The sequence below is a fragment of the Ursus arctos genome, unplaced genomic scaffold (genome assembly GCF_023065955.2).
Source record: "Ursus arctos isolate Adak ecotype North America unplaced genomic scaffold, UrsArc2.0 scaffold_16, whole genome shotgun sequence".
In the NCBI taxonomy this organism is placed as follows: domain Eukaryota; kingdom Metazoa; phylum Chordata; class Mammalia; order Carnivora; family Ursidae; genus Ursus; species Ursus arctos.
Window position 1 is genome coordinate 11,292,865 of NW_026622830.1, and position 23,331 is coordinate 11,316,195.

Consider the following 23,331-nt stretch of genomic DNA (forward strand, 5'->3'; position numbering starts at 1 on the left):
TCTGCGACCTGGAAACCTGACCTATTCACCCCTGGAATATGGACTCAGGATGACCACATCTTTTGATTTTTCAAGAGAGAAGCCAGATACCAGGATTTAGTAAAATACCGCAATTTTTATGATGACAATGGATTAAAGGCTTTTGGGTTTTTTTTGTTTTTTTTTTTGTTTTTTTTTTACATTTAATCACCAGTTGCCACCTCTGAGCTACCTTTTAATGCTGCCTTTGGAGGAAGGCATTTTGAGATAAAACCATTCTGCACCTGCTCCCCAGGCTCCCTCCTGGCCCCAGTCTGCAGGTCACCGAGTCCTCTGGGTTAGGAACCACCCCCATCCCTGAGCTTTCCCAGGAGAGCATTCATCCAACAAGCATTTATGATAAGTGCTTGCTATGCTGGGGATACAACTAGGGAAAAAACAAAGATTCCCTGCCTTCGTGGAGCAGATGTTTGAATGGGGGAGTTGGCCAATGTCATTTTTGAAGCATTAAGCACATACCCAAGTAAATGAAGGGGATGGAAGGGCAGCAGCACTGGGCGGAGAGGGCCCCTCTGAGGAGGTGACTCCCAAGTGTGTGGAGGGCCTGCCTGGCAGGGGGGATAGTTCTGGGTGAAAGAAACAGCAAGAGCAAAGGCCCTGGAGTAGGAAGATGTATGTCACATCATCGCATTAAAAGTCCACAATGCCTGAATGGATGGATAAATAGACACACGGATATGCTGTGCCAGGCCCTGTGCTGGGCACGGGGGAGGTGATGCCTGATGAATGAATGAATGAATGAATGAACAGACCCAGTCTAGCTGCTCCTGCCCCAGTTTAATCAGCTTGATCCCAGACGTCTCCCACACATGCTCTGGCCTCATATGTAGCCTGGCTGGGAATGATTTTCCAGTTCTACCTCTGGGTGTAAGGGCTCCTGCACAGCCCCAGACATTCCCCCACATCTGGCCTGAGCCTCCTTTTCTGTGTTCTGCAAACTGGCTCAGAGTCCACGTGGGCTTGTCAAGGGGCATGGGGTGGAGAGGGGGAGCGGAGCTGAGATCTGACTTCCCTGGGCCAGAGTGGGCAGGAGGCTCCAGCAGCAGCAGCAATGTCCTCAGAGAAAGGCGGTGATTCAGGGGCCACAGAAGAACCCCCAACCCATCCTGTCTTGGAGTCCAGCCACGGTGAAATGAGATCTTTCCTAAAAGGTAGGCTTATTGGCACATCCAGTCATGAGAGAAGCACAGAGAGAGGACATGTCTGTCTGACACTTGTCCATTCAACATATATTGGGACGGCTTCTTCTGTGCCAGGCACTGGAGTTGCAGAAGAGAATAGGGCAGAAAAGTCTCTTACCCTCACACTGCTGTCGTTCCGGGCATGGGAAACACAGAGTAAGGAAATAATGAGTATACAAGATAATGTAACAACTGGATTGGGGCAATAAAAACAGTACAGTGAGCTCATGTGCTAGGAGAAAAGGCGGGGAACTGCTTTAGATGTGTGGTCAGAGAAGACCTCTAAGGAGGTGACATCTGAGCTGAGTGCTGATTTAGAAAAAGAATTGGCAGAGGGAAGAGCAGGTGCAAAGGTCCTGAGGCTGGCATGAGTTTGATGGGATGACGGAACAACAAGTAGGCCAGGGTGGCTGGAGGAGAGTGTGTGAGGATCTGGGCATAGGGGTGAGATGGAGGCAGACCCCACAGGTCCTTGGGGACCTGCAATGGCAACAGGGTGACCTCCTCATGAGGTAAATGTAAGGGTAAAATAAGACAGTACAGGAAAGTGGAACACATACGAGCTCTTATCAATACTGTTATTACCAACCTCAGTCATTCTCCCCAGGTCTGGGCCTCAGGACCATCCTAGGAAGGGCCATCAGGTCTTTGGGGCCCTATCGGTGGCTTGTAGGGTCACTAGCCCGCTCTGTGGGCCTGGTTGCCCCCACCAGGATCTGGGGGATGGGAGTGGACACCGCCTGGTGTGAGGTGGCAGCTTAGCCAGCTGCAGGGTCCCCGAGGTGCACCCCAGCCTACAGCAGTGGTCTCCCCTCCCCAGGAGCTGTGCCCTGGCTGCCATGCCCAGCCATTCACAATTTGGGGGTGCCTCCCCTGGCCTAGTCCAAATCCTAGCCATCTGGGGTCACCCTGACCTGATCATTTGACCTCTCTGAGCCTCAGGCAGGGCCACCACCTACCCAGGCCAGCCCTGCCCCTCGCCTCCTCACCCCACCCCCACAAGTGGCTCCGCCGCCCAAGCCATGGGTTCCTTGGAATGTGATTATTTTTCTTCCCAGATAATTCAGGCCAGAAGACTGGGCCGGCCACTTCCGGCCACACTGACCCCACTGCCTTCCTGATCTTTCTCTCCACAAACTTGACACTGTGGTCAGAGGCCTAAAGCCAGACCCAGGAGCCCCCTTGTCTCCCCTTCTTGACCTGGCCCCTGATCAGGACGCGGCTCTGGGAATCTGGCTGTAAACACCAGGACCCTCAGCCACCCCTTTCCCACAAACCCCCACTGAGAACATGCTGACCCAGCCGTGGTGTCTGGGGAGGATTCCACTCCACCGTTTGCAGGGTGATTCCCAAGCATAGCGCTCCCTAAAGCTTCCCAGATAACCCAGAGATGTGTCAGCATCCCCACCTCCAAATTCATTCAACAAGTATTTAATGAGCACCTACTGTGTGCCGGGCTCTGCCCCAGGCTCAGGGAATATAGCAGAGAGCAAAACAGGCCAGAAACACTTGTCTGTGAAACTGGCATTCTGGGGTGGCGACCGTGGAGGCGGGTAGGAAGAAACAAAGAAGTAAAAATTCAATTATGTAGACTATTGGTTGGTGATAAATGCTATCGACATTAAGCAGGGTAGGCAGAGGGGGCTGATTGCTGTGGGGCAGGAAAGACCTCTATTTGAGAAGGGGGCATTTGAACAAAGACCTGAAGAAGATGAGGGAGTGAGTCATGTGGATACCTGGGGGAAGAATATTCCAGGCAGAGGAAGCAGCCAGTGCAAGGGCCCTGAGGCAGGAACATGCCTGATTTGTTGGAGAAACAGCCAAGAGGCTGGGGTGGTTGGAGCAGAGTGAGCAAGGGGATCAGGGAGAGGGTGAGTTCCGGGTGACAAGGGACACGTCATGCAGGACCTTGTCAAGATTTGCCTTTTTCTCGGAGGGAGCCAGAAACTGCAAAGGAGCAACAGGATGTGACTCTGGTTTTCACAGAGTCCTTCTAGCTGCAGGTGGAGGACAGACCAGCTGGGGGTGAGGGTGAAAGCAGGGGACGGGGAGGTGACGGAGATGGACCAGGGTGGGGAGGGTGGGAGGAGAGCACGGGGCTGCCACAGGCGGTGGGTAAGGAGTGCTTGGCTGCTGGACATGGCACTTCACTGACTCAAGGATGCACATTTTTTCCACATTGTACGTCTCTCCAGTTATTGTCCTGGCCTCTTAGAGTCACGAAATGCAGAATGATCAGATGGCAAGCCCATGGAGTGGGTGCAAGGGAGGGGCAGGGGAGAGGAGAAGAGAGCCCCGGTCCTAGGCTCAGCCCAGGGAGACTGGAGTTGCCTTTTCCTGTCCCAGGCCAGGGGGGTGCTTGGAGTCAGGTGGGGGGGCACTCAGGACTGGGTATGCTACACGGCCTGTGACTCCAGACAGAGGGGTGGAGGAGGCTGGTGGGGCCCAGAGCTGAGTGAAAAGCTGGGGCTAGGGACAGACGCTGGGGTGGAGGACAGATCTGCAGTGGGCAGTGTAGAAATGGAGTTTAAGGCCCAAATCTGAGTTTCCCAGGAGCAGCATGGACAGGAAGAAAAAGACCTTCTGTTGTTCACGCTTTCAAATTTGGCACAGGTCCCCCTCCTGCAGACGTAAGCCCGCCGGGGCCAGGGACCTGGAGCCATTGGTGCCCTGCGCCTCTCCTCATGGGTACAGCCCTGCACCAGGCACGGAGCACAGCCGGGACTAGACTCCAGGCCCCACTCAGCCCTCTGCTGCATGACCCTGGGGTCTTCTGATGTTAACAGGATTAAACTGAGGCCCAGAGAGGCTGAGTGACTGGCCCAAGATCACACAGCTCTGAGCCACAAAGTGAGAGTCACTCTGACCACGTTGGCCTCCCACCAGTCACACAGCCTTAAGCGCCTACCCCCAACCCCACCATGACACTTGTCAGCTCCTTGAGCAGCCTGGCGAGCTCAGCTTATTCAGCATGGACTAAACCCTGGGGCCTGAAGGGCATCACACCCCCAACTCCCAATATTACTTTTCCTCCCCACTGTCCTGTGATGTTGTAGGTGCCCCCATTTTACAGATGAGGACACTGAGACAGAGAAGTTAAGTCACTAGGATAGGGTGACCCCCCAAACCCGGGATCTGTACCCAAACAGTCTTCATCCAGAGCTTTCCCTCTGGGCCCCCGTGAGGGCAGAGTGGGGGGCCAGGTGACCCAGGAACTAAGAATAACGGGTCCTAAGGAGCGTCTTCTTTCTGTGTGCTGGGCACATCACGAGCTATCTTCCCCCAGCCCTAAGAGGCAGGCACTATTTACCAAACCCATTTTTACAGAAGAATTCGAGGCCTAAATGATCGTCAGAGGAAGTCCGCTGGCCCCGCAGCTCCTGCTGCTGCCTCGTCCCCCAACCTCCCCACAGGCCCCGAGATGCTGAGAGAGGCCAGCCTCCTGGGTGTTTGCTCATCCCTGAGCCTTGCTCCCCTCAGCCTGACCACAGACTGTGACTCAGAGCTCTGAGTGCCCCCCGCCACCCCCAGGAACTCAGCCCTAGGAGGGAACCGCCAACCCCCTGCTCACCCCCAGCCCAGGACCGATCCACTGGCCTGAGGCCCCTGACACTTTTATCCAAGGCCAGCACTTCTTATGCAATCATAGATACATGACCCTCAGGCTGACAGAAGAGGGAGTCCGACCCCAGCCGGCCAGCCAGGGACAAACCTGTGTGGGCTGTGCGGGGGGTTCTCTGCACCCCCAAAGCCCTGCTCAGCTAAATCACAGAACGGGCTCTGCTGATGGGGCTCTCGGTTCAGTGGAACACCTGCTGGCCCAAGTTCCTGGAAACAGCACAGCCCTGGGCTGTGGGGGGAGAGGGCAGGGACCCCAAGGAGCAGAGAAGCACCACTGGCCCAAAGACACACAGCTGGTAAGTGGCCGATGGGGGCTCCCAGAGGACCTGGAAGACGGGTATAGGAGTCCTTGAAACTGGGAAGCAGCTGAGACTGCGTGTGTGTGTGTGTGTGTGTGTGTGTGTGTGTCCACAAACCGTATAACACAGCTGGTAGGTAAACATGGGCTCTGAAGGAGACAGCCTGGGTTCAAACCCCAGCACCGCGACATACTGCTCTGTGAGTCTGGGCAAGCCACTGACCTCTGGGCCTGAGTGTCCTGGTCTGTGAAATGGGAATGATAATGGGCCCTCAGTGTGGGCTTCACTGTGTGAGGGAGCTGTCAGCCCTCGGCCTCCCTCGGCACACAGTGTTGGGGGGCGTCTTCTGCAAAGCAGACGCTCAGGTGGCCACTGATGGGGCCGGTGGTGCAGGGCCCTGGCCTCAGGGCTCTAGGCATCTCTGTTGCTTCTCTGCTCAGCATGTCTTGATTTCTTCTCCCCTGCTCTGGAGGCCCTGGATTGGTCAGAGGAGGTCCAGACAAGGGGGTGCCCCAAGGAGCCGTGAGCCCCTGAGTGACACACCCCAGATGTGGAGGCACACCTGGGTTCCAGAGCTTTGGGCCTGGAACTCTGCAGCCCTGGTCTCTCGCTGAGCCTCAGTTTCCCCATCTGTGCAGCAGCAAGAATGGGGCCTCCCTGTCAATCATGAGTTGACCTGGAGAGTGAGATTAGGCTGGGTCCTGCTACAGAGAAAGGGAAAATTCTGGAGGTTCAGAGTGACCAGGAGAGACTCAAGGCCCCCTGTGGCACAGATGGGGTACAGGGTCAGGGAGAAAAATACCCCACCCCCACCCCAGGTGTGGTCACAGTGGCCCCTGAGAGAGGTCCCAGTGAGAGGCTGCAAACACCCCCACAAACCCGCCCCCCACTGTCCCTCCACCCCAGAATCCAGTCGGCTCTTTGCTGCACCTCACAGAGGATCTAGGAGCGTGTGGGTTGAAAGCCTAGATTTTGAACTTTTGGTTTGCTCGGCACAGCAGGGTGCCCACGGCCTAGGCCAGCAAGTGGGCACAGCCCACCCCCACCCTCCCTCCGGCTCACGGGCACCAGAGTCACCCCATTCTTCCTGCACCAGCCCCCTCTCGCTCCTTAACCCCCCTCCCAAGAAGACAGATTTGCCAAAGCCAAACACATGTGTGATTGTCACCCAGCTAAAGTTTTATGGGAAAACGTAGGACTTGGCTGAAACACTCATCTACTTTTTTAAGTGTGTCTGCGTGCGTGCGTGCGTGCGTGCGTGCGTGTAGACAGGGAGGAAACGCTCCAACATTTAACACCCTTCCTCCGGCCCTGCTGCCAGCCAGGGGCTGCCCCCTCCCTGGGACACATGGCCGTGCCTGGAGACATTTTTAGTCGTCACAGCTCAGGGGAGCTACCGGCCTCCGGTGGGCAGAGCCCAGGAGTGCTGCTGAAGACCCCGCACAGGGCAGCCCACACCAGGGGGTGACCCAGCTCGGAATGTCAAGAGCGTGAGGTGGAGAAGCCCTGCCCCAGCCTGTGAGAACGTGGGGGGCTTTTCTCTTCTCCCTTTAGCTCCTCAGGTTTCCTGAAGGGAAGTGATGAGGACGATGGACGGGGCAGCCAGAGGACTGGGCTTTACATCGCAGCCCGGAGCCCCACCAGCTGCGTGCCCCGGGCAAGAGTCCTTCCTCTCTGGTCACCAGCTGCAGCCGGGGGGTGCGCACGATACCCCCTCTCCTGCAACCATGGGAAGATTTGGTGGGACGATGCCTGTGGAGGGCCCAACACATAGGAGGCCCTCGGTTCAGGAGAAGCTGATGTCTGTGTCATTAGGAAAAATGACAATGGTTGGACCTGTGCCCCCACCATACCCAGGGGCTGGGCCAGCATGCCACACAGAACCACTAAGTTCCCCCGCAACGCAGCCCTGTGACGGAGAGATGATTATCTCCCATTTGGCAGGTGAGGAAATTGAGGCACAGAAAGGTCAGGCGAATTGCCTGAAGTCACACAGCAAATTAAGTGGCAGGGGAGGTATTTAAGATCCTTGCTTCGGGGCCCAACCGCTGGCTCCCTCTCTGCCTCTAACACCGGAAAAGGGGCGTTTCCAGTTGAGTTTTCCCCACCGTCTTCTCTAAAACTTGGTATGATCAAGTCTTTTTTGGAATTCAGATATTGCTACAATGACAGATGCCCCCTTGTACCTGGCCGCTATCCTCCTGCCAGGGGCCCCCGTTTACGCTGGTTCCCAGAGAGGGGCCAAGACCGCTGGGAATTTCACAGCCCGTCCTGCCCTGAGCCAACTTCAAAACCCTCCGTGTCTCCAGCCCTGCTTTGATTTCAGGCATTTTATGGGCATGAAATCCAAGCCTTGGTCCTTCTAAAGATATCGAGCTCTTTGGGGGTGGAGTGGCTTTGTGGGGCCACCGGACAGGCCATGGGCCAGCGACTGGGGCTCTGAAAGTGTCCGAGGCCGGGAAGGGCTAACCCCCGTTAGGATTCAGGGCTGTGTCCTGGGAAGGCAGGACGCAGGGCCCAGTCTTAGTGAGCACCTCTGGGCCAGGTGCCCCCCCCAGCCCAGGACCAGCCTCGTCTCATCCACCCTCCACAACAATTTTCTCACAGCCAGGTGACATTCTTCCCATTACAGATGGGGAAACTGAGGCGCAGAGAAGAGCAGCCACTCACCCCGTCACTCAGGGCAGAGCCAGGGTTCAGGTTTTCCCCCTGCATCCCACTGCCTCCTGACCACCAGAGGCCACAGCAGAAGGAGCAAGGGCAGGAGGTGGAGAAAATCCCTCCTGACGGCCTGGCTCTGGTGACGAGAGTCACTTGGGTGGACAATCAGAGGAGGGTCCGTATTTGAGGATAAGCACCTGCTGCAGCGAATCTGAAAGGCATCAGGAGGGGTGAGGTCCCCAGAAGCCCATGTCCACACCCCGTGTGGGTGTGGGGGGAGGGGATGATGTCTATGCGACCTGATGGCCTTGTCACCTCAGCAGCTCCTCATGCCCACCCCCTCCCTCACTGCACCGCCTCCCGCTTCCCTAGCCCCGCAGCCTGAGCAGGCACCCCGGAAAGCAAACCCAGTCATAGGGGATGAGGGCGACTCGCCGGGGACAGCCACCAAAGCTGCTTTTGTCTTGTTCCTTCCCTCACCTGTTTGTCCATGTGAGCAAAGTCTGTGAGTGTCCAAACGCTGCCGTAACCAAGTCCCCCAAACTTGGTGGCTTAAAACAAGAGAAACGCAGGTCAGCAGAGCCATGCCCGCCCAGGGGCTCCAGGACAGAATCCTTGCCTGTCCCAGCTCCTGGGGGCTCCCAGGCAGGGTCCCTTGGCTCATAGACACATCACTCCGGTCTCTGCCTTTGTCTCCCCGTGACCTTCTGCGTATCTGCGTGTCCTCCCCTGTCCTCAGTCACTGAGGTAGGCATATCCCTGATCCAGTAGGATCTCGTCTCATCCTTAAACTAATGACATTTGCAAAGACCAGATTTCCAAAAAGCCACATTCGGGGCTTCTGGAAGGACATGCATTTTGGTGCCTGCTGTGAGCTCTGAGCCCTGGGGACAGACAGGTGGATGAGACAGAGTGGGCTCTGCCCTCACAGGGTTCCAGTGCAGGAGTGCCCCAGGGGGACAGACTCGTAATCACAGGAACAAGACTGCAACACGCTCCACCAAGGAACACTGGACTCAGGGACACACAGCAAGGGGCCTGGTCCTCACTGGGCTGGGGTGCAGACCATCAGCACCCCAGCTGACCAGCTGTCTCCCCCCAGGTCTGGGCAGCAGCCTCCTACAGGGTGCTTCCTGCCCACACACCCCGGGGCCTCTGCTAGAACTCATTTCCTCCTGCAAGACTCTCCCAGGCCCCCCCAGGTACCCCCTCTGGGCTCCAAGGCCTCTTGAATTTCCTCCCAGCATCGGTAGGTGGTAGGGTTGTCTTTTTTCTTACTTGGAAATTCTTTATTTTTTACAAAAAGATTGCTTTTGTTAAAAAAAAAAAATTAGAAGCGTCCACAGAAATGGGCACTGACTTTCTCCCTCCCTAAATCCACGGTCCAGAATTTCTCTCTCCTGCAGGCAGTACATTCAGTATAGTCACTGGTACACAGTAGGCGCTCCATAAATTTTGTAGTGCTAGGTCCTGAGGACAGGGAGATGGTTAAGTCACCACCCCCGGCCTCCAGGAAATCAATGAGATACAATCCCTATGTTGTCCAGTCCAAGGGGGGGCATACAGTTGGTGCTCCATAAATGTTGGAGGTGGTTCAGGAGTTGCCCTTGAAGCCACCTCCATCTTTCCTGCTGTCCCTGGTGAGAGAAGCTCTGGTGTAATGAAGCCAGGACCTGAGTGATGTGGGCCCGGGGGACCAGGGGCACAGCTGCTTGGAGGGACTCGGGTGGGCTGCTGGGTACGGGAAACTCCAGCCTGTGGCCTTGGGGGCCTGCTATTCCCTCTGGCCTCCCCCTCGGTGGCCAACTTTCAGCATCTGGATTCTCTGTCCCCAACTGCTACCCAGATATCAGGGCTTCGGAGGGTCCACTGTCCATCCATCCGCGGAGTCCCTACTGTGTGCCAGGAAGTTTTTGCCTCGGACGAGCCTTCCCCCTCCCTCTCGGAGCTGGTGTTCAGGGTGGGGAGCCTGGCGGACGAGTCAGTTAGACTTCAGGGCCAGGTGCCAGGGAGAGAGAAGGCAGAAAGGATCAGGGAGGGGCAGACAGTAAATAGGGAGGTCAGGGAGGCCTCCCAGAGGAAGTGACATTTGACAGAGACAGTGGTGGGTGGCACGGAGGCTCTGAGTGAGGAGCTGGTGTCCTGGAGCCCACAGAGGGAGGGCGGGGAGGCGATGGGGCACGGCCGGCAGGGCCTCGTGGCCGCTGTGAAGACTTGGCTGTCCTCCGTACGAGGTGGGAGCCGTGGAAGGTCTGAGCACAGGACAGACGGCACGTGACTTGGGTCTAATGCGGGATTCTCAGCCTGGGCACTGTTGACATTGGAGCTGGACCATTCTCGGTCCCGGGGCCAGCCTGGGCACTGGAGGCCGTTTAGTAGTGGCCTCCACCCACCAGATGCCCGTAGCACACCCCCTGCCAGCGTGACAACCCAGAATGTCCCCAGCATTGCCACATGTCCCCGGTGATGGGGTGCAAAACCACCCTGGTAGCCTGTAAGGGACTGCAGGGGAGCAAGCCTGGAAGCGGGGACACCGGGGAAGAGGGGACTGGGAGAGTCCCGCCAGAGAGGCTGGCGGTGGGCAGGGGGGAGGGCGGAAGCCTTACTTTCGAACTGTGATTTTTCTGTACTTCCTGAAGTTTCTGCAGTGGACATGCTTCTCTTGTGCAATCAGGAAGAATCAAAACCAAGAAAGAGGTGTTTTGGTGTGTTTTTTAGGAGAGACTCACAGGATGCTATTTCCACTCACCCTTAAGAGAGCTGACCGTCTGTGCCTCAGTTTCCTTGTGCGGGGTTGCACCACGGTGAGACAATACAGGACACCAGACCAGCCTCAGAGAGGACAAGTCAGCCATGGCTCTCGGAAGACTGAAGGCATTTACCCTGCAGTGCTGAGCAACCAGAAAATACTCCCGAGCCCCCAAACACAGGTGCAAGGTGGAGGGGGAGCCCACCGCAGCGTGGTCTCTGGGAGCGAACGCAAGCCCCACACCCGTGGAATACGACACAGCTGCGAAAAGGCACGAGGATGCTGGAAGCCTCCAACAGACTGTTGAGTGAGAACAGCCAGGCACCAAGCATGTCTATGTGAATGCTATCAGCAAATCGGAAAGAGAATGTGTGCGGATCTGTTTTGTGGGTTCTCAGGCAATCTCTAGAAGGTATCAGAAGACAACTCTGAGCAGGGGTAGGGCTGAGGGTCCCAAGCAGCAGGAAGTTTTCGTTTGTTCTCCAGTTATTGTTATTTATGAATGCAAAATCGTTCCAGGCACCAAAGAAAATATAAAGAATGACACCCCCACTCCCACCCCCAGCCAGGAAATGCTATGAGGGAGAACAGAGCCCCTCCTCGTGACTCACCTCCCGCTCAGGGAACCGTCGCTCCGAATCTGTAATTTATCCTTCCCACCAGGCCCTTCGCCTTGGCGGCGCCCTTAGCGCCCCTCAAGTTTTACTGAGTTTTGCACTTTTTTATTCTGTGTGGGTTACCTTTCCCCTTAGGGATGCAGAAAAATGCGTTCAAAAGACATTTTTGTGAACTGCCACCCCTCCGGATTCCTCCTGGAGCTTTGGTTTCCTGGCAAAGGGGGCTGCACCCCTGCGCTGGGGTCCCCCCGGGGTCCAAGGACAGCAGAGCGGCCTAGCGGTGGCGCGGATGAGGACCCCAGGCACAAAAGCCCGCGTGCGGCTCGCCTGGCTTCTGCAGGCCCGGGGCTCGGAGCCAGCAGGCTGGAGCCAGGCGGCCTCCGGGGCCTCCTCACAGCCGCTTTTGATAAAGCCCCTCTGTGCATGGGGTGGGGGGGCCCGGCCGGCTGGAGCCAGCACACATCTGGAGGCCAGCACAGGCCCGGGGCAGCCGGCGCGGCTGACAGCGGCGCCACCCTGAGCCACACGCCCGGCCCTGGGTAAACACGCCCGCGCCCACCCAGCGGCTCACCTTTCGCCCACAAGGCTGCCTTTCTTCTCGGACCCGGGCCGAGGCCACCACGAACATTCCTCCCGGTTCAGGGCAGAACGGGCTGCTGACCTCGAGGCTGGGCCGAAATCTGAATCCAGGCGCTGGGCGATGTCGGGGGGGGGGGGGCAGGGGAGGCAAGGAAAAGCACCTACTACCTGCCAGGGGCCCAGCTCACTGCAGGCTCCCTGCTGCCCTGGGTGTGGGGACTTGTGGTTAAGAGTGTGTGCTCTGGAGCCGGAAGCCCTGGGTTCAAAGGCCACCTGGGCAAGGTGATCTTGAGCAAGGCTCTCTACCTCTCTGAGCCTCACTTCCTTATCTGTAAAATGGGAATAATAGTAGGCCCTCCCGCAGTGGCTTACGTGAATACTACAGTTACCATAAGTTCATCGCTCCGAAGGATGCCGGACCTGAGAGTGCTGGATAGTGTGACCACTGGGTCACTCGCTCAACCCAGCTGCACTGAGGGTGTCTGTGCCAAGCACGGGGTAAGAGAGTGAGAGACAGGGGCTCGGCTGTTGGGGATCTGCGTCCTTGCTCCGCTGAGCAGGGAGGCACGATCACCAGGGGATCCCCCCAGCTTGTCCCGCAGCCTACTCCCCTGGGACGAGGCTACTGCCCAGCCTAGGCTCCAGGCTGGTGTGAGGACAGGGGGCCAGGCCAGGGCTCCACACCCTTTCTCTGAGGGATCACAACCCAGAACCAACCAGGGCAACGGGAGGCCTTTTGCGGGCTCTCGGGTCAGAGGGCAGGGCCAGGAGCAGCAGCCGCATCTCCTGACTTGGGACCGGGCGCTGTGTGACCGGGGGAAGCGGCTCCGGTGCACACCTAGCTCGGCCTCTTCCTGGCAAGGAGGTCCTCAGCATGTCCCGCTGCCTCCGTGACGTCCCATGTCTCCATTTACAGGGCAAGAAGGTAGAGACTATAGTCCAGGCACCTCCTGACCCTCTATCCCCTCGTCTGCCAAGGAGCCATAGCAGGGGTTCCAGTGGGGGACTCCATGAGAGAGGCCGTGGGAAGGGCACAGAGCTTGGCACAGAGGGAGAGGTCTGAGTGGAAGTCAGGGCAGCTTCCTGGAGGAGGCCACTGTGCTGTCAGAAGCAGGAATGAAAGGCTTATCAGGGAGAGTAGGAGGGAGACTGAGGCATGTCCGAGGCCCGCACGCGGTCTGGCAGTACAGGTGCCACATCATGGACTCTTCCAGCAATGCGCTGAAGTCCAAACTCCCGTCGTCCCCATTTTACAGATGAAGAAACTAAGGCTCAGAGAGCAAAAATAGTTTATTTGCTCAGGGAGTAAAATCCAGAGGCAGAATGTGAACGTAGGAAACAGCATGCCTCCTTGTCTCCTTCCCTCCTTCCCTCCCTCCCTCCATCTCCCCCCCTTCCTTCCCTGGGTCTTTACTGTGACCCCACTGTGTGCTGGATTCACAGAGACAAAGCAAACCCAGTGTCAACCTCAGGAGCCCCTTCCTCTGTCTACCCCAACCTTGAACCGTCCCTTGATCCTTCTGGGCTTCAGTTTCTCTCCTCTTAGCAGTGGGCTCCAGCTTCAGCCCCTTCTGGCCCCACGTCCCTGACGCAGAGCAGTATGGATGAGCGGCAGCCCAGGCCGGCTGCTTGGGGCCTCCTTGTCCCAACGAGACGGGTGGGGGTCCTCCACCTGCTGCCACCCCCCAGTCCCCCGTGAACCTGCTCGCCAGGCTGGAGCCAGCCGCCATCTGGAGCAACGGGCTGTTTATGGAGCCAGGCGGCGGCGGCCCTGGCCCTGACCCGGCCAATCTGGAAGCGATTAGCAGCCTGGGCTGGGGAGCATTTGGAGTTCTCATCAGTCGGTCGGGACCCCCCCCAGCCCCCACACCCCGCGCCACCCGGAGCCGAGGCCGCTCTGGGGGTCTCCAAGGAGCCCCTTTTCTTGCAGGGCACTCCAGCTCGGACCTGCTCCAAGGCCTAGAGCTCTGAAAACCAGCAGCGGGGAGACTGGGCCACACACAGGCCAGGATGCGGGGGCGGGCTGGGGAGGGTGGGGGTGGGGGGATCTGGGGCCTTCCCGAAGGAAACCTCTTGCAGAATTGCTTTCTGGTGTTTGGTTTTGAATATACATACAAGCGCATAGGGGAAACACACACACACACACACACACACACACACACACCCTCCAACGCACAGAGGGTGGAAAGGGTGTGGAGTGAAAAGTCCAGGTCCCTAACCCCCTCCTCCCTGGTCTCTACTCCCTCTATCCAGAGAATTCGATGTTTCCAGTGTTCTGGGTCTCCTGCAAAGTTGCAAGGGTTTGCACACACACCATCTACTTACTCTTCTTGCCTTTTTCTACAAGTAGCAGCCCACTTCACATTCTGTCCTGCCCCTTCCTTTCCTCTCCCTTGGATCAATCCATATTTCTAACATGACTGCTGCTAATCACCGTCATGTTGATAATAATAGCCACAAAGGTTTCTGTACCTCTGACCTACTGTGTGCTGGGCACAATTCCAGGTGCTTTACATGGATTAATTAATCAGCCATAAGCCTGAAGTGATCCTATTCAGAGGTGCTATTATTCTCATCGTCCCTATTTTGTAGATGGGGAAACTGAGGCACAGAGCAGCAAGGCACCTGCCTAGCACCGCAGCAGTGACTGGCAGAACTGGGTTTTAGGCCTGGGTTGTTAGGCTCCCAGGTCTGTGCTCCAAACCTCTGTACCATTTTGCCTCTCTCAAGGCTCCAGAATATTCTGTCTGGATGGATCCTGGTGAATTTGATGAGGCCTCGGGTGATGCATCATTGGGTTGTTTCCATCTTGGGCTGGTGCCAACTATGCCACGAACCCTCTGGTAAGACGTCATGCTGCACGGGGTTGGGGCGGGGCGGGGGGGCGTCCTTCCCCGAAGGGCCTGGCCAGTCACGGGGGTTAGTAGTTGGAGGGCCAAGAGCCATTGCCCAACTGTCCTCGTGGTGGAGGTGTGCTGACGCCCTATCTGGTCCCCTGGGAGGACAGGAGAAGCCTCATTAGCAGCTGTTTCCAGGGAAACCCAGATCCGGGCCAGCCCATCCAGGGGTTTTAGCTCCTTGGTCTGTCCCAAGCCTACCCTCCTGTTCTCCTCTGATGGGTGGACAGGACTCCAGCCTCTCTTCTGATCTTCCCACTTCCAGCCTCACCTCTCCACTTCAGGCCCCATGCTGCAGCCAGAGCAAACCCTGGAAAACCTGAATCCAGCCAGGCGTCTCCCAGGTCACCACCCACCTCTCAGGGTAAGGTCCAATCCCTCCCCATTTCTCCCCTCCCCTCCATCCAGGCCAAGCCACAGACAGGTCCCCAAATCGCCAGGCCCACCTCAGCCTTTGCACAGTCTGTCCCTCTGGAACACGCTCTGCACCCTTCCTCTGGCTAACTTCTCACCCTTCTTGTCTGAGCTCACCGCCTTCCCCGAGCCCCCAGACTGGGTTAAGCAGGTGCCTCCCCTGGTCCCCCCTGCCTGGCCCCAGTGAATCTTAGCTCCGGTCAGACTGTTGTCTGATGGCTGTGTCCCCTGACAGAATATCAGCTCCAGGAAGATAAAGATTTTTGTCTGTCTGATTCATTTCGGTATCCCCAGATCCTAGAGCTGAGTCTGGAACATAGCAGGTGCTCAAAAAACAAAAGAACGAACAAACAAAAAACCGTGTTGAATGCATGCGTGCAGAAATGAATGCATGAATGTATGAATGTATGAATGAGTGAATCAGTGGAGAGCCTGGATTAGTTGGCACCATGGCTGCCCTGAGGGCAGTGGGGTCCAGCACTAGCCCCGGAGGGAGGAGAACAGGGAGCACAGCTGGGAGAGGAGGAAACCAAGAATTTACAAAGCACCTACTATGCATCGGGCCCTTTCTCATTCCTCTGATGAGACCCATCCTACAGATGAGGAAACTGAGTCCCCTTCATTCACTCCACAAACCCATCCTGGGAGTCTCCAGACTCTGGGCTGGAAGCTGGGGTGACAGCAGGAAACAAAGCAGGCATGGACCCTGGGTTTTGCAATCCGATGGGGGAGGCGGACCCCACAGGAAGTGGAGCAGAATGAGCCAGAATGAGAGCCTCAGCACCGCACACCACCACAGCAGCCAGCTGTGGGCTCCACCACGGGAGAGCTGGCTCAGAGGTTACATTCCTGACACAGTGGATGTCTGCCCCCCCGGTCCTGGGTGTTCCGCCACAATAATGAGCTGACTGTGCACCGAGCTTTCATCTACGTTCTTTACACAGATGAGCGGGTTCAAATGTCACGGGTCCTCTGAGGGCGGAGCATGATTCCTCCCATCACACAGATGAGCAACCCGAGGACCAGAGAGGGTAAGTGCCTTGCCCAGGGACACACAGAGTAAACCCAGGAAAGTAACATTATGAAATCTCACACAAGGTCATGGACGCCAAATTCAGGATGAAGTCACCTCTGAAGGGGAGCAGGGCACGCCCAGGGTCTTCCGAGGTTTCTGCCGCGTTGTCTTTCTCCGAGTGGGAACACGGACGCTCAGGTATGTGGACCGTGGTCCGTGACAGCGTGTAGCCATGTCACCACATCACACAGAGTGACTAACAGTGGGCACCGGGCAGGCTTTGCCCAAGCTCTGCGTGACTCGGGGCTGAAGCCAGCTCAGCCGTGGGGGCCCCTCCCACCTGGTCCCCTCCCCCCCCCCCCCCCGCCCCCGGCGATCCCGCCACCAGCCCTCCCGGCTCTCAGTGACGCAGCTGTGGTGGCATTTGGCAACCCTGGCTGCCCACAGTTACGACAGCCCCGCATCTGCCAGCAGGGGGCAGGGAACCCGGGGCCTGCCCCTGCCTCTGTGTCCTCCCAGCAGCCCCCCCATGGAGCCCAGACACCCTGTCTGCAGCCCCTCCCGCTTTCCCTTTCCCCATAGCCTTTTCACCACCAGCATCACAATAGTTTGCAGCGACCAAAAAGTCAGTGCCTCGAGGGCAGGAATTGTGTCTGTGTTGGTCATGTTCTGTCCCCAAAGCAGCCTGCAGCTGGAGCTCAACCAGCATTTGCTGAATGAAAGACTGAAAAGCTGGATACATGAACTGCAACCCCTCCCTCCCTTTCTCCGGTCCATCCTTCCTTCTTTCTGCAGATCCTGATTAAACACCTGCCATGGGCCAGGTCCTGTACTAGGTGCGGGGGCCACACCGCGCAGGGAACAGGCAGAGATCCCCGTCCTCGGGAAGCTCACGTTCTAGAGAAGACGATGCTCATCAGCAATGCAGTCATCCCTCCAACGAAATGCAGAAGTGCAGCTGTGGAGGAGGGGGGAGAGGTTCCCAGCCCTGTGCACCTGCAGTGGGGGGGGGGGTGTCTCCCTGACTCGGGGCCCCTGCAGGGGCTCATTCACACATGGATGGCGCAAGTCCTCAGCACCAGGTAAAGCCAGGAGAGCGGTGGGAGCGGGCAGGGAAGAGGTTATAGAAGAGGAAACCCTCGGGCGCTGAGCCGGAGTGTCAGGGCCTGACCTCGCCCTCCCAGCCCGGAAGGGTCCCTGAGGAAGTGGCGCCTGAACAGCGAGCGAGCGGCAGAGGAAGAATATTCCCGCAGGGGCACCAGCTGGTGCAAAGGCAGGAAGGCAGCCACGCCCCTGGGAAACTGGCTGCTCTGCCCAGGAATGCCCCTCTCTGGCCTCACTTTCTCCTTTGTGCAAAGGGAGTGGTACGCCCCCTCCTACCCCTTCAGGGATGCTGGAAGTTTCTCTGGGGGACTTTTAGGGGTAGGGCAAGACCCTTGATTGAAATCCTGCAGGGTGGGTTGCTTTTTCCATCCTCTGTCCTCCCCAGCAGGCCGTGAGCCCCATGGGAGAGGGCCCAGCACAGCCCGCACATAGTAGGTGCTCAGGCCGTGTCTCTGGATTTAATGAGCCGGCAGGTCTCAGTTTCTTCATCTGTGTGATGGGCATGACGCTGGTGTGGCCGCGGGGTAGGAACGAACTGCTCTCCAGACTTCAGTGTTGACTCCTCTCCCCACCTCCCAGTGGTAGGTCCGGCCTCTGAGGACCCCTGGAGCCCTGGAAAAAGGCCCTCTCTGGGGCTGGGGCAGAAGGACAGGGGAGGATGGGCCGAACAGTCCTCTAGCTCCAGACCCTGAGGCGGGACCCTGAGGTGCCTACAAGGAAGTGACAAGTGGCCTCCTGTACAATGGAAGGAAACTGAGGTACGAAAACAACAATAGTGTGGTCACCTCTGACGCTGACCAAGCACGCACTCCGAGCCGGGCACCGTGCGAAGCCCTCTGCTCCAAGCCGTGCCCTTCGGCCCTTTCCACGCCATCGCTGTAGGAAGTGAATACTACCGCCGCCACCTCCCGCGTGGGGAGGTAAGTCGGACCACGCCACCAGGCAGCAGGGCACCTGGGACGGGAAGGCGGGTCTGGCTCCAGAACCCAGACTCATGAGCCTGGCACTTCCTGTGGGGACGTGGGGGTGGGGGTGGGAGGGAAGGGGTGAGGGACACTGGGAGAGACAAAGATAAGCCCTTATCTGGGGGGACAGAGGGCCTTGGAATACATACTTGCAGGAATGAGGGGTTCCTGGGGCGCCTGGCTGGCTTGGTCGGTAGAGCGTGTGACTCTTGATCCTGGAGTTGTAAGTTCCAACCCCACGTTGAGTGTAGAGATGACTTAAAATAAATAAATACATACATAAATAAAATCTTTAAAAAAAATAAAGAATGAGGGGTCTCCCCAGGTCAGTCCCATGTCCTTCCTACCTTGGATCGCCCAGGACAGCTTGGAGAAGCCCCAGTCTCCAGCAATCACAATGTATTTTGCTTTATTCATTCATTCATTCGGCCAGTCAGTCAGTCAACAGAAGACAGAAGAGAGGAAAAAATGAGACAAAACATGTCCATGTAAACAATAAATGTAAATGGGTTGTATGGGTCTATTTAAAAACAAAGACTCTTACGCTGGATCAGAAATCAAAATTCATTCATTTATTTATAGGACAAATATTTATTATTTGTCCTATAAATAACACCTAAAATATTCTAAGTCCTATTTTAGATTCTAATGATTGAAGCTAAAAATAGAATCTGTTAAAGCAGGGGAAATATGGGAAAAAGGGAATCTGGGGAAAAAGACCTGTAGGTGCAAAGGCCCTGGGGCTGGAGCGAGCTGGGAGAGCCGAGGAGCAAAAGGGGCCATGTTGGAGAACAGCACTAGTCAGCGAGCATGGTTGGAGTGTGGCAGGAAAGGTCAGCAGGGCCAAGCACCCGAGAGCATAAGAAAGGGCAGCAGCTGCGGCCAGCGCACCAGCCCCAGCGGGGGTAGAAATGCAGAAGAGCCGGATCCTGCTTACACAGAGCAGAGGGTCAGCAACCAGCCGCGCTGGCTGGACTCTTGACCCTTTCCAGCCAGGGGCCCTTCCCGCCCCGAATGGAGCCAAGATGGCCCAGCACAGCCTCCCCTCTGGGAAGACCTACCATGAATTAAAGGTCTACTGGGTGCCGGGCTCTGCCATTGGTGGTTTACGTGCTTAATTCGTTCAAAAGTCCTGCCATCAGGTTAGTTTTCTCACCATTTTGCAGAAGAGAAAACTGAGCCTCAGAGAGGTAGGCTGACCTGCCTGAGGCCACAGAGTGAGTGGCAGGGCCGGGGTTTGAACTCAGGGTGTCTGACACTACCATGTGCCTTCCTGACACTGCATAGCATAGCTTCTTCCTAGGAAATGGCAGGGGGGAGCCCTCCGCTGGCTGCGTCCTTGTGTGAGTCCCTTGACCTCTACTGCCTCAGTTCCCCATCTGGGAAACCGCATCAGGTCAGTGTCAGGACCTTGATGACTCCCTCCTTCGGGGCAATGGAGTTCCCAAAGTGCTGAGCTGGCATTCCCCATACTACCCTCACAATGACTCCACTTGACAGAAGAGGAAACTGAGGCTCAGAAGGGGGAAGTGATTCTCCAAGGTCATGACCTCGGCTCTCCTGAGGGCTGGGGACTTTGACTGAGTCTACTCATTGGATGGTAAGAAGGGGACACCCGGGGCACCTGGGTGGCTCAGTTGGTTAAGCGTCTGCCTTCGGCTCAGGTCATGGTCTCAGGTTCCTGGGATCCAGCCCCACATCGGGCTCCCTGCTCAGTGGGGAGCCTGCTTCTCCCTCTCCCTCTGCCCCTCCCTCCAACTCATACACATTTTCTCTCTCTCAAATAAATAAAATCTTAAAAAAAAAAAAAGAAGGGGACACCCAAGGATGCAGAGACTTTGGGGTGGGGTGGGGTGGGGGGACAGGGGCAGAACACAGAGACAGTGAGGGAGAGGAGGCCTGGAAGCCAGGACACGAGCCCCCAGCCTCTGCCGCCCCGACTGCATCCTGAGGGAAGGTGGGGGCTTGGCCCCTCAGTCCGGGTTATTGCCTAAGAGAGAGGAGGGGCCGTGGGAAGTCTCCCCACATCTCCTCACTCAGGTCTTGCCCTAAGTCCTGCCCAAACAAACAGGAAATGCCAGGCAGTGCCTCCCTCCCCTCCCCCCCACAGGGGCCGTGGGAAGGCTCGGCCTGAGATCCCGCTGCATTAGCACTAGCCAGGCCTCGCTGGGGATCTAGGCCCTACCAGGGCCTGCATGACCTTGGACAAGACCCTTCCCCTCTTCCGGCCTCAATTTCCCCCTCTGGAGTCACAGGCTCTGAATCGGAGTTTTGCCATCTCCTGGCTGTGTGACCTCAGGCAGGTGGCTGTCCCCCTCTGAAGCCCAGCTCCCTCTTCTGTAAAATGGGGGACAGTGCACACCGTGCATACTCCCTCAACAGAAGCATTATTACCCCAGGCAGGGGCGTGACAGGGAAGGCTGGCCTTTGGAGAGATCCCTGCGGCCCTCTGGGAAGGATGTCCTGGCTTCCTTGGACTCAGGACCAGTCCAGGTACCTCTCTGCACCTCTCTTTCCCAATCTGTAAGAGCTGGGACACTGGCTGAACTGCAGGGATTGAATGGCAGATCACGGGGTAGGCAGCAGTGGGAGACGGGGGAGTGAAGTGGATTCAACACAGGTACCGCGAAGGGCTTTGGGGGCCTGGAGAATGTGGCCTCCTTGTGCTTCGCTTTTCTTTCCTGGTGATGAAGGGCAGGCCAGAATGGGTTAGGTGGGACAAGTGGACAGAACTGGCCCATCTCTTGGGGGCTTGCAGAGCACCTACAGGGGACAGGGTGGGAGGGAGAAACAGGCCTAGGGCAGGAGTGAAGTTGGCTCTGTCCTCACTCCTTCCCCGACCCTGGCTCCAGATCCCAGCCCAGAGCCTTCTCAGCAAGCTGTGACTCCATGGACTCAGTAGAGGCTGGCAGCTCAGAGAGGCACAGCAGCTGGCCCAACTCACACAGCAGAGTTGCCACTATTTTTCAGCCTCCCCCCACTTCTCTGCCCAGACACAGTGGGAGACCCAAGTATGAATGGGAAAGAAGCCACCTGCCCAGTCCATGCTGGGTTGGGGGGAACCCCAGACCCTACAGAGACTTCGGGGAACTAAGGTACTGGCTTTGAGGCACCAAATGAACAATGGGCTTCTATGTTGGGGCCTGTTCACCTCCCAGTGCAGACAGGTCCTGGAACAGAACATGGAAACGAGCTCAAGCTTCCTCACCCCATCTTACCGCAGACACTAAGGTGCTTCTCGGAGCCGGGTTTCTTTGCCGTAAAGTAATAGAAGACGTGCTAAAGGTGAGAGATACCGGGTATAAACCCAGTGTCCAGAACACAGCTCCATAAACTGGCTTGTTGTTACAGCTGTTTTGATTAGATTAGCTATTTAATCCCTCTGAGCCTTGGTTTCCTCATCTGTGAAATGGGTGTATCAGTCCTCTCCTCTGCAGAGAATCCCACTGGGGATTCCAAGAGTAGCCCCTATAAAGCACTTACTACGTGCCTGGCTTTTTCCCTCCACTTCTACTCCAACACCCATCACAGTGCCTGGCATAGAGCAGGGGCTCGCCATGCCTTGGCTGCGACTGTTGCTGTTACCATGACCCTGACTTTCCCACTCCCCAGCTGTCTGAGATCTTAGGCAACTCACCAACTGACTCCCTTGCTCCATTTCACTTTCTTCTTTCGTTTATTGAAATAACAATAGTGCCTCCTTCCCAGAGCTGCGAGCATCCATTCACGCATTCCACAAATACTTATTAAGCACCTACTGTTTTAGGAACCCCCTGGAGGAGGGGGGGTGGGGTACAGCTAGGAACAAAACAGAAAAAAACAATAACAGCCCTGCTCTTAGGAAGCTGATATTTGTGGGGGAACAGACAGGGTCCATCTGTATTTTGTACAGCATGTGTTGGAAATGGAGAAGACTGGGGAAAGGCAGTCCTGCCGGGCAGGTTTGGTGGGAGGGGAGTGTGTAGCAGTTTTACGTGGTGTGGCCACGTCTGAGAGTGTGATGGGGAGGGGTGTACCGGGTGGGGGAGGCTGTGTTGGCTTGTGGTCCTGGAGCCCCCCACCCCGGGTCCTGAGGCCTGGGAAGGGCTGCTTCCTTCCCAGGTCCTTGGGCTTCAGGCTTTTGGCCCAGACCAGCCTCCACTTGGCCTGGAAATCCTCACGTCCCGGGCCTCTCCTTGCCCAGACCCATGCAGAAGAGCCACCGAGGGGCCTGGACTCTGACTTGCTGCTCCTCGGACCTCGGTCAGTCCTGCTGCCTGTGGCATGACTTCACCAGGATGCCCAGGGATAGCTACCATTATCATTAGATAAACAATCAACTGTAATTATGAATTATAAATTATACAATACAGCTCCACAGCCTAAGGATTTTGCAGCAGATACTGTCATTAGCCCCATTTGAGAGCTGAGGACAGTCTGGTGAGGTGTGTGTGGGGGGTCACTGCCTGAGGTCACCCTATGGCGGCACTGGGATTTGAACTCCCAGACCTGCAGTTCCAGAGGCCAACTCTTGTCAAAGCCGGAGAATGAAACGGGCTGTCCAGAGGTTCCACTCAGCCCCCTTGTGAGGTAGGTGGGAAAACGGAGGCATGAGCAGGCTCAGCGAGCTGCCCCCAGACACACAGGGACCCCAAGGCGAGTCCGAGAGGCCCCTTCCCACGAGCTAGGGGGCTCTGGGCCCTGCAGGAAGTGGCCAGGGCTCGGACAGGCTGCTTTGATCTGCTTTACGAGCCATGGCTGTTTATGGAGGCCCAGGCCCCCGCCCCCTGCCACCCGGGGCTGGGTCTCGTCACCGGCACTCGGGATATTAGCAGTCCCGGGAGAGGCTGCTGGCCAGGGGCTTGGCCCCATTTCCTCCAGCCTGGCCCTTGCCCTGCCCCCTGGCCTCAGCCCCTGGGAACAGGGCAGGAGGGTCCTCCAGGCCAGACCCCTTCCCAGAGGGGCCTCCTTGCAGTTCCTCTGTAAACGCAGAGCCAGCTCGGCCCCCAGGTCAGGGCGTTGGCCTGGCGGTGCCAGCTGCCACGAGCCCACTCCCCAGCTCTTCCTCGGCCGCTGCGGCCCCTCCTCCAGCTCGCTCCGTGTCACCTCCGCAAAGAGGCCTCCCTGACCTCCCCGGGCTAAAGTAGCTCCCACCCTTGGCCCCCTCTAGCACCCTTGTTTAATTCTTCATCACCTCTACCAGTGCGTGGA

General features: G+C 57.1%; 1 long non-coding RNA gene across 4 annotated transcripts; it reads left to right on the forward strand.

The window, feature by feature from the left end:
* The first annotated feature begins 14,789 nt into the window (after positions 1 to 14,789).
* LOC113258708 (uncharacterized) lies at positions 14,790 to 22,494 on the forward strand. 4 transcript variants are annotated; one of them, XR_008959340.1, is made up of 6 exons: positions 14,790 to 15,007; positions 16,002 to 16,270; positions 16,868 to 18,096; positions 20,541 to 20,634; positions 20,994 to 21,426; positions 22,325 to 22,494. It is a non-coding gene; the product is annotated as an uncharacterized LOC113258708 (long non-coding RNA). The 4 variants fall into 4 exon arrangements; XR_008959339.1 differs by having other exon boundaries at positions 16,002 to 16,088; positions 16,176 to 16,270; positions 20,541 to 21,426; XR_003317325.4 differs by having other exon boundaries at positions 16,002 to 16,088; positions 16,176 to 16,270; positions 20,994 to 22,494.
* The last annotated feature ends 837 nt before the right edge of the window (positions 22,495 to 23,331 follow it).